The sequence below is a fragment of the Lutra lutra genome, chromosome 18 (assembly GCF_902655055.1).
Source record: "Lutra lutra chromosome 18, mLutLut1.2, whole genome shotgun sequence".
Taxonomy (NCBI): domain Eukaryota; kingdom Metazoa; phylum Chordata; class Mammalia; order Carnivora; family Mustelidae; genus Lutra; species Lutra lutra.
Window position 1 is genome coordinate 598,517 of NC_062295.1, and position 8,226 is coordinate 606,742.

Consider the following 8,226-nt stretch of genomic DNA (forward strand, 5'->3'; position numbering starts at 1 on the left):
TTGGGGTGCCTGGGACAGTGTTGTCCGACCCATACAGTCCCTTCTGGTGTGTGGGTCTAGCAGGCCGGCCTCCGGTTCAGCCTCCACACGTGTGGACCGTGGCGTGGACGGTGCATGACCTGTAGGGCAAGGTTTCACCGCCAGCTTCCGGGGGCTTCCTCCTCTCAACAGGGGCCCGGGCCCCACCTGCTGCCCTCGGTGAGGCTGGAGGAGACCCCACGCCTTGGAAGAATCCGAACAGAGAAAAGCCTTGCCTCCCACATACCTGGGGTTCTGCTCCCTTCCCCACCTCCTTCACCTGGCCCTGAGCCCACGGGCTTCTCTCTCTGCCGCGGTGAAGGGCAGCTCACCTCCTCCCCATGGTGCACGGTGTCCGTGCTCCCGGGGCTCTGTCTGCTATCAAAGCCTGAGTCTCCTGCGCGGCTGGCCGCAGCTTTGCCGACGCCGGGTCCCTTGCTGGAACTTCAGTAACGCTGGCTTTCCTCCAGGGCCACGTTCCTCCCCAGAGCACCCCTTCCCGGAAGCACTCCTCGTCCTGGTGCCGGACACGGAGGAGTCTCCCCGTTCCAGACTGCTGGAGGTTGCCAGCTCTTTAGTTACGGGAGGGTGAGAGAGGGAGCCGCTGACATCTCAGGGGCTGCGCTGCCCATGATGGGGTCAGGCCTCCTGGTGCCTCAGGACCAGGGCAGCGGCCCTGGACTTCCTAAGCCTCTTCGCAGGAGGGTCCTGAAGCCACTGCCCAGGGGGCTCTGGGTACAGGGGGTCTGGAGCCACCTGCTTGGCTCAAATCCTCCTTTCTGTGGGGGCCGGGGCGGGGCTCAGGCAAGTACTTCCCCTCCTGGCAGACAGGTCTGGGGTCCAAGGTGGGGGTCCTGAAGGTCAGCGAGGCACCGAGGACAGCACAGGTGCTGAGAGCCTCATGCCTGATTGTAAGTGGCCCACCGTGCCCCATCCTGCTAGGGAGACGCAGGGCCAGAAGGACACTGCAACTCTCCCTGGTGGGAGTTCAGGGGGGCCCGGGGTGGGGGGCGGTCAGCTGTCGTCACCGCTCAGCTGCCAGAACAAACAGGCACCCACAGGAGTGAGAACGGGGAAGCCCGGGCGGCCATGGCCACGGGCATCAGGGGGTGGACCACTTTGCTGCCTGCCGCTGCTGGCTCCTGCTCCCAGCCTTTCCTCCTCCCCGACCCAGGCCCGACCTGCCAGGGGCAGAGGGGCGGAGCGGCCAGGGTTGAGCAGGACTCGGGCCCAGCTGTCACCACGGCAACCCCGTCGCCTAGCAATGGCGGTCTCCCAGGAGCAGCGGTCTCCTAGCAATGAGATGTTTTCCTGGGCCCTGGCTGGAGCCCACGGTTATTTTTAGCTCAGCTGCAAGTCAGCGTGCAGCTGCGTTTCTGGCTCCTCCAGAAGATGCCAGGTGTGTTGGGGGCGGATCTCTTGTCAAAGGGAAAAACACGTCCCCACGACAGGAACCTGGCTGCCACGTGTCTCCAGATACAGCCTCCATAGGTGGGCAAGGCCGGGTTCCACGGAGGGTGAAGGTCAGGGGAACGGGGCACAGCTGAAGGGGAGCCAGAGAGTTCGGCAGACACAGCCGTGGCCCTAATGGGGTCTCTAGGCAGGCTGGTCACTCTGGCCCCTGGGACTCCATGGGTCAAGCTGAGTAGGGGTACCCCAGGCCAGTGTTCATGGCGGGAGCCGTCAGAGCACATCACTGGGCTCCCCCGGGGCTGGCAGGCTCCTGGCACCTCCTGGCATTCAGTTAGGGAACTGTCTCTGCTGTCTGCAGCCCTCAGCCCTGCCCCGGGGGGTGCAGCGCTCTGGTCTGGGCCAGCTGGAGTGGCACATTCAGGTGGTCCTGGCTGCAAGGGTCTGGGTGGCCACAGGCTTAGCTGGGGTCTCGGGCAGGGCTGGCCTCTGTCCAGGCCACACCTTTCCTTCTCCCCTGCTGTTGCTGAAATGAGAGCCCAGGTGGGTCTCATGCATGGCAAGAAAGACCGTGACTTCTCTCCCTGGGCTTTCTCACCCTTTCGGCCCTGTTCACTGTCCCTTCCAGGCCAAGTCCAAGCTCTCCCATGGCTGATGGGCCTGGGGCTGGCCCTGCACTCCTCCCACAGGCCATCTCCTGGTTCCTGGTCTGTCCTGGGCTCCATACTGTCCTTGGGACTCTCGCTCTGTTTCTTCGAACTGGAACGTCTTCCTGCCCTCCTCACCCATCGGATCTGCCCAGCTTTCCTGCTGCTCCCCCAGGTCCTTGACCAGCCCAGCACCTGCCTTGGTCACGAGTGCTCCTTCCTTATGCCCCCAGTACTGCAGGCTTCCTGTCAGGTGCCCTTTGCCGTGTGGGGTCACCCCCTGCTGGAGTATGGGGCCAGCTGGGATGCTGCTTCCTGTCCCAGCAGCAGCGGTGGCCCCTGCCAAGAACTGGGTTTTGGGTGAGAATGGAGAGAGCCCCTTTTGGAGGGTCAGGACCCTGAAGGGTCTGGAGCTGGGGGCCTGTGAAGGAGCCCCGTAATGAGCATAGACACTGGGGGAGCTGCCCGAGATTTGGGATGTCACCCATCCCCCCATTCACTCAGGGTGCACACACTCCTTGCCTGTGTGTTTGCTGAGCACCTGCAGTGCGTCTGGTCACTGCCGCCCAGGGCAGGCGTGGCCTTCTTGGCTCCCTTTCCCATGGCTTTGCTGGTGGGGGGCAGCACCTGTGAAGACAAGTGGCCCCGTCCAGGTTTTCTGCGGCTGACAGTTGGGCCTTGGGCAGTAGGCCTGGGCAGGGGAAACCTGGTGTTGAGGAGATGGGTTGGGGCAGTGTGTGTGCTCCTTCCGGACCAGGCCACTGGCCAGGAGCCCTTCCCTTGCACCGCAGGCACTGACGCATTCTCGGGGTGGGGAGTGCTGGAGCTGGCAGGTGGGGAGCCAGGGGCCCTAGGCCCGCCGGCTGGGTCGGCAGCTGTGTCGTCGCACTGCCACCAGAGGGCGCCTGGAACCCACCATCTCAGAGACCGGGGCAGGGGCTCGGCCCAGAGCCTGCGCAGAAGTGGGAAAGGGACGTGTGCCTCTCAGCCCAGGCAGCTGTGGTGCCCACCGAGTGCCCTCTTTCTTCCTCCTGCCACCTCTTTGACCTTCTGCGTGCCCAGCACAGGCCCTGTCTACCTCTTGCATTTTTACTTGAGTAAAATGGGCATCCTCACCATTTTTTAAAACATATTTCTTTTTTTTTTTAAGATTTTATTTATTTGACAGAGATCACAAGTGGGCAGAGAGGCAGGCAGAGAGAGAGGAAGGGAAGCAGGCTCCCTGCTGAGCAGAGAGCCCGATGTGGGGCTCCATCCCAGGACCCTGAGATCATGACCTGAGCCAAAGGCGAGGCTTTAACCCACGGAGCCACCCAGGTGCCCCCTCACCATTTTAAATTAAAGTCGCAGTTGAGTAGTGTTTGGCACATTCCCATCGCTGTGCAGACAGCCCCTCCTTCCACCTTTCCACCTGAAGCTCTGTCTCCATCACACACCCTCTCCCCACCCCCCTGCTCCAGCCCCTGGCACCCACCACCTACCTTCTGTCTCTGTGAACTTGACGACTCCAGGGGCCTCACAGAAGTGGAATCATATGGTGTTTGTCCTTTTGTGTCTGGCTGATGGCACTCAGCATAACGCCCTCAAAGTTCATCTGGGCTGTACCAGGAGTCTGAATCTTTTTTTTTTAAATAGTTTTCTTTTCTTTTTTAGATTTTATTTACACACAAGGGAGAGCACGAGATAGGGAGAGACGCAGAAGGAGAGGGAGAAGCAGACTTCCCGCTGAGTGGGGAGCCTGGGACGTGGGGCTCGATCCCAGGACCCTGAGATCACGACCTGAGCTAAAGGAAGACCCTTAAGCAACTGAGCCACCCAGGTGCCCCCAGATTTTTTATTTTTATTTCTTAAAATATTTTATTTATTGGGGTGCCTGGGTGGCTCAGCAGGTTAAGCCTCTGCCTTTGGCTCAGGTCATGATCTCGGGGTCCTGGGATCGAGCCCTGCATTGGGCTCTCTGCTCAGCAGGGAGCCTGCTTCCTCCCTCTCTCTCTGCCTGCCTCTGCCTACTTGTGATCTCTCTCTCTCTCTCTATTAAATAAATAAATAAAATCTTTTAAAAATATGTATTGATTTGCCAGAGAGAGAGAGACAAAGAGGGGACAAGCGGGGGAGCGGCAGGAAGAGGGAGAAGCAGGCTCCCTGCTGAGCCAGGAACCCAACGTGGGGCTAGACCAGGACCCCAGGCAGATGCTTAAGGGACTGAGCCAGCCAGGTGTCCCCAGAGCTCCTCCCTCTTTAAGGCAGACTCATAGTCCTCTGTTGGACAAGACCACATTTTGTTTCTCCATCTGTTGACGGACACCGAGGCTGCACTTGGCATTTTAGCTGCTTCTCACTCTCCTTGCCCAGAGCAAGGGGTCTCTTGTAGCCTGCGGGTGTCTTCTGCTTCCCTCTGGGGCCACCTCCCGCATCTGTCAGCCGTGCCCTCAGGCTCAGGAGTAGCTGGAGGGCTGGGGTAGGGTGATGGTGGGGTGGAGGGTTCGCACCCACGGGTGGCGGCAAGTCTGTGCTGTTCCCTGCAGACCTTGGTTAAAGCTCTCAGTGACCCCAAGGGTTCCACACTTGATCTTAGCCAAAAGGCCGAGAAGCGATTGACCCCAAGGGTTCCAGTACGTGGTTGGACTCTGGGCTTTGTGCCTAGGGCCTCCGTGATCTGGCCCAGGGTTTTCGCCCTGTTCTCGCCTTTGCCAAGGCCGTCTGTTCCTCTCCTCTGCCTGGATTCTCCCCAGTCCCTACCTGGCTATCTGTTCCCCCACACTCTCCCCCCAGGGAAGTCCTTGCTACCAGGAGACCTCGGGGCTGCCAGCCCACTCAGCTTGTCTGGACCTGCTGGGCGCCTCCTTCTGGGGCTCGGGGAGGTCCTCTGACTCCTGCCTTTCCATGCTGCCCACGGGGGCCCAGCCTCTGGCCCCCCTTCCCCAGGGTACAGTGCCATCTCTTGGGACGAGCCGGCAGAGCCCGGCCGGGGCAGGCTGGGGACTGAAAGCCCGGGGCCCACTCTTGGAAAGGGCCACCGGAGAGGAGCCTCTCTTCCTCCTACCCCGCAGCGAGGTCCCAGTGGGCGTTACTCCCGCCCCAGCCTGCGGAGGTCTGGAGGACGAGGGCGCGTGCCGCGGCAGGAGGGGGCGGGCGAGAAGGCGACGCGGCGCCCGCAGCTCTCCTCCGCGCCCCGCGGGCCGAGGCTCGGCCGCGCGCCCCCACGAGCGCCTCTGCGATTGGCGGAAAGTTCCTGCGCCGCGTCGCCATTGGCCGCCTCGGCCGCTGCCCCGCCCCGCTGGGCTCGGGGCGCGCTGGGCTCGGGCTCCCGGGCGCCGGCGCCCGCTCCGCGGAGGAGCGCTGCAGCTGGGGCGGCAGGTGCGAAGCCCGGCGAGGCCGCCTCTGTCCCTCCGGCGCCCCGGGGTCCGAGAACCAGGTGGACGCGGCCGCCGCTGGCTTCGGGGGAGGGTGGGGGCGAGGGGGCCGCGCCGGCGGAGGACAGCGCCTCCTGCCCTGCCCTGCGCCCAGCGGCCTGACCCAGGCGCGGGGCAGCGTGCGGTCGCCGTCCGTGGCCCGTTCGGAGGTCGTGGCTCAGGGGCTGTACCCGGCCGGGGCGCTGCGCCCGACGCTGGCCGGCCCTCTCCCTCCAGGCCACGCCGCACCCAGACAGCGGCCGCGCGGCCTCCTCCGGTTCCCGAAGTGCGTGAGGACGGGTGTCCAGGACCGCCTCCGCACGCCCGCGGGCTTGGTGCTGATGGTGAGGGATGGTGGGGGTGGGGACGCGCCGTCTTTCGCACTGGACAGAGGGAGAAACTGAGGCACGAGAGTGAAGCGGGCTGCTAGAGGTGACGCAGCCAGTGAGGACAGGTCGGACAGACAGAGAGGGGCGGGCAGTCCCTCAGGACTCCGCTTAGGAAAGGGCTGGCCAGACTCTCGGTCTTCGAGGGTTGGGAAGAGGGAATGAGGGGACAGAATCAAAGCATCCAGTGGGAGCTGTCGGGGGCTCCTCGGTCCAGCCAGTCCAATACAACAGAAGTCCAGCGGGTGCCTGGTCACCATGGAGACGCTGCCTTGCCTCCCTGTAGGGCACCAGGCCCAGCTCTTTACTTTCCTGTAGAACGTGGAGCCTGACCCCACAGGGGATGGGGATCTTTCTGTTCTGCCTCAGGCCCCAGACCAGAGACCCCCAAGGTTCACCATAGCATCCTGCCACCCACCCAGGTTGGGCTGGTGTCTTTGGGCCCAAGGAGGCAGCTCTGGGAAGCCACAGGGGTTTCTGCACGCTGGTGCGCACGTGTTAAGGTGGGTGTGTCAGAGCGTGTCCCTGGAGACCCTCGGCCTGTGCGTAAGTTGTGCCCGCATGTGGGGCACAGCCCCTAGACCCATGTCTGTGGATGCGTGAATGTGCATGTGTCAGGTGCCAACATGCTCTCTTGGGTCCCCAAGTGCCATCAGGCGCCGAGGGGAGGGTCTGGTGGCCTGTCTTGTCCTTCCTGCCTCCAGTGGGGGGGAGGCCTAGGGTGGTCCAGGAGAGGGCAGGACCTACCCTCACCGTGTCCCCTTCATGCCAGGTGCCTGCAGGCCCTGCAGTGACCCTGAGCTTCTGCTCGCTGGCCGCCTGCCCCTGCCTGCCCCTTAGCCGTGGGGGGTCTGGGGCCCGCCCTCCCCTGCATGCCGCTGGCCAGCGTGTCTCCCCACAGTGATCAGTGGAACCATCCGCGGGGTTGCCCACAACACAGAGCTGCAGGAGTCTGTTATGGAGGACAGACCCTGCCGCCGTTCCCGGTGGGGGAGGCGGGGGGCCGGATGCCGGCCTCCACTCACACCCTGCTGCACGGCACTGTCTGGGCCCCTTCCTCTCCGTGGGCCGGAGCCACCTCAGTGAGGCCTGGCTGGGTTATGCGCCTCATTTCCAGGAATTCAGCCGTGCCTATGGGGCTGCCCACACCAGCCACCTCCACCAGGGAGGTGGCCCTGGACGGAGGGGCCTGGAAGCAGGGCACTGAGGAGGGGCTGGTCAAGGGGGTTGGGGGGCTGCCTCCCGGTGGCACCGGCTGCTTGGGAGGGGAGAGTGATGAGATTAAGAACACGGATTTCCTTAGCCAGCGTGGGTGGTGTCCCGTGCCTGAGCTGGCCCTCGTCCGAGCCCCCCCCACCCCGCCCTGCGGGCTGCTCCAATTCTACCTTCAGAGTAGGACACTGAGGCTCAGGGCAGGGCGCCTTGTCTAAGGCTAACCAGCTAGTGAGTGGGAGAGCGGCCCAGGCCTGCGCCTTGGGGAGGAGCTGCTGCTTGGCTTGTGGGGAAGCAGGGACCCTCCTCTCCGCGTGAGCCTCCGCTTGGCGCTCCTACCTTCATCGCCAGGTGCTGCTGTCGCGCAGAGTGGGAGTGGGGAAAGTAACCGCCCAGGTCTAAGGCGGCGGGGTCCCTTAGTGGGGGCAGGTGGGCAGACACCACTCCTGGCCTGTGAGGGAAGGGGGTGCAGCCTGGCCGCGGGCTGGACTTCTCGTTGCAGTCCACTGTTCCTGGCCCTGGCCCCGTCCCACCCTCGGGGACAGATGGGCCCCTTCAGTCGTCCGTGCAGTGCATCTCTGTAGCGTCGGGCTTGTTGCTCGTTGCTGGAGCGCAGGGGCCTAAGGACCCTTACGCCACTGGCCCTATTGTCGCTGGCTCCGCCTTCTTCCTCAGCCTCAGCCACACAAAAGGCCAGTGCAGTTTGGGACAAAGCCCAGGGCCCTGAGGCTGAGTGCCTCTGGGGTTGGGGTTGCGCAGGGGCTCCTAGACTGGAGACAAGCGGACTGTTCACCCCAACCCCACAGTTCCCAAGAGAGCCAAAGCTCAGGTTGTGGGTGTGTGTGTTTGTGTAGGCTGATGGGCTGAGCCCAGGAAGCAGCTTCCCGTCCTTCCCTGCCAGTCTACACTGAGGAAGGGCCTGACGGTGAAGGTGGAGGCCAGAGGCTGTGTCATCTATTGGGCAGGAACTGAGTCAGGGCCCCTTCCTCCAGATTCGGCTGACGATTACGGGTGGGGGAGGTAGGCTCCTGTGGGTTTCTGCCCACCTGCCCCTCCTGAGGTTCTCTGCTGCTCCCTTCTTCCCAAACCCCCAACCAGGGGTGCTCCGTGCTCAGGCACTGGACTTCTTCTGTTACTATTCCCGCACTGGAGAGCTGGACC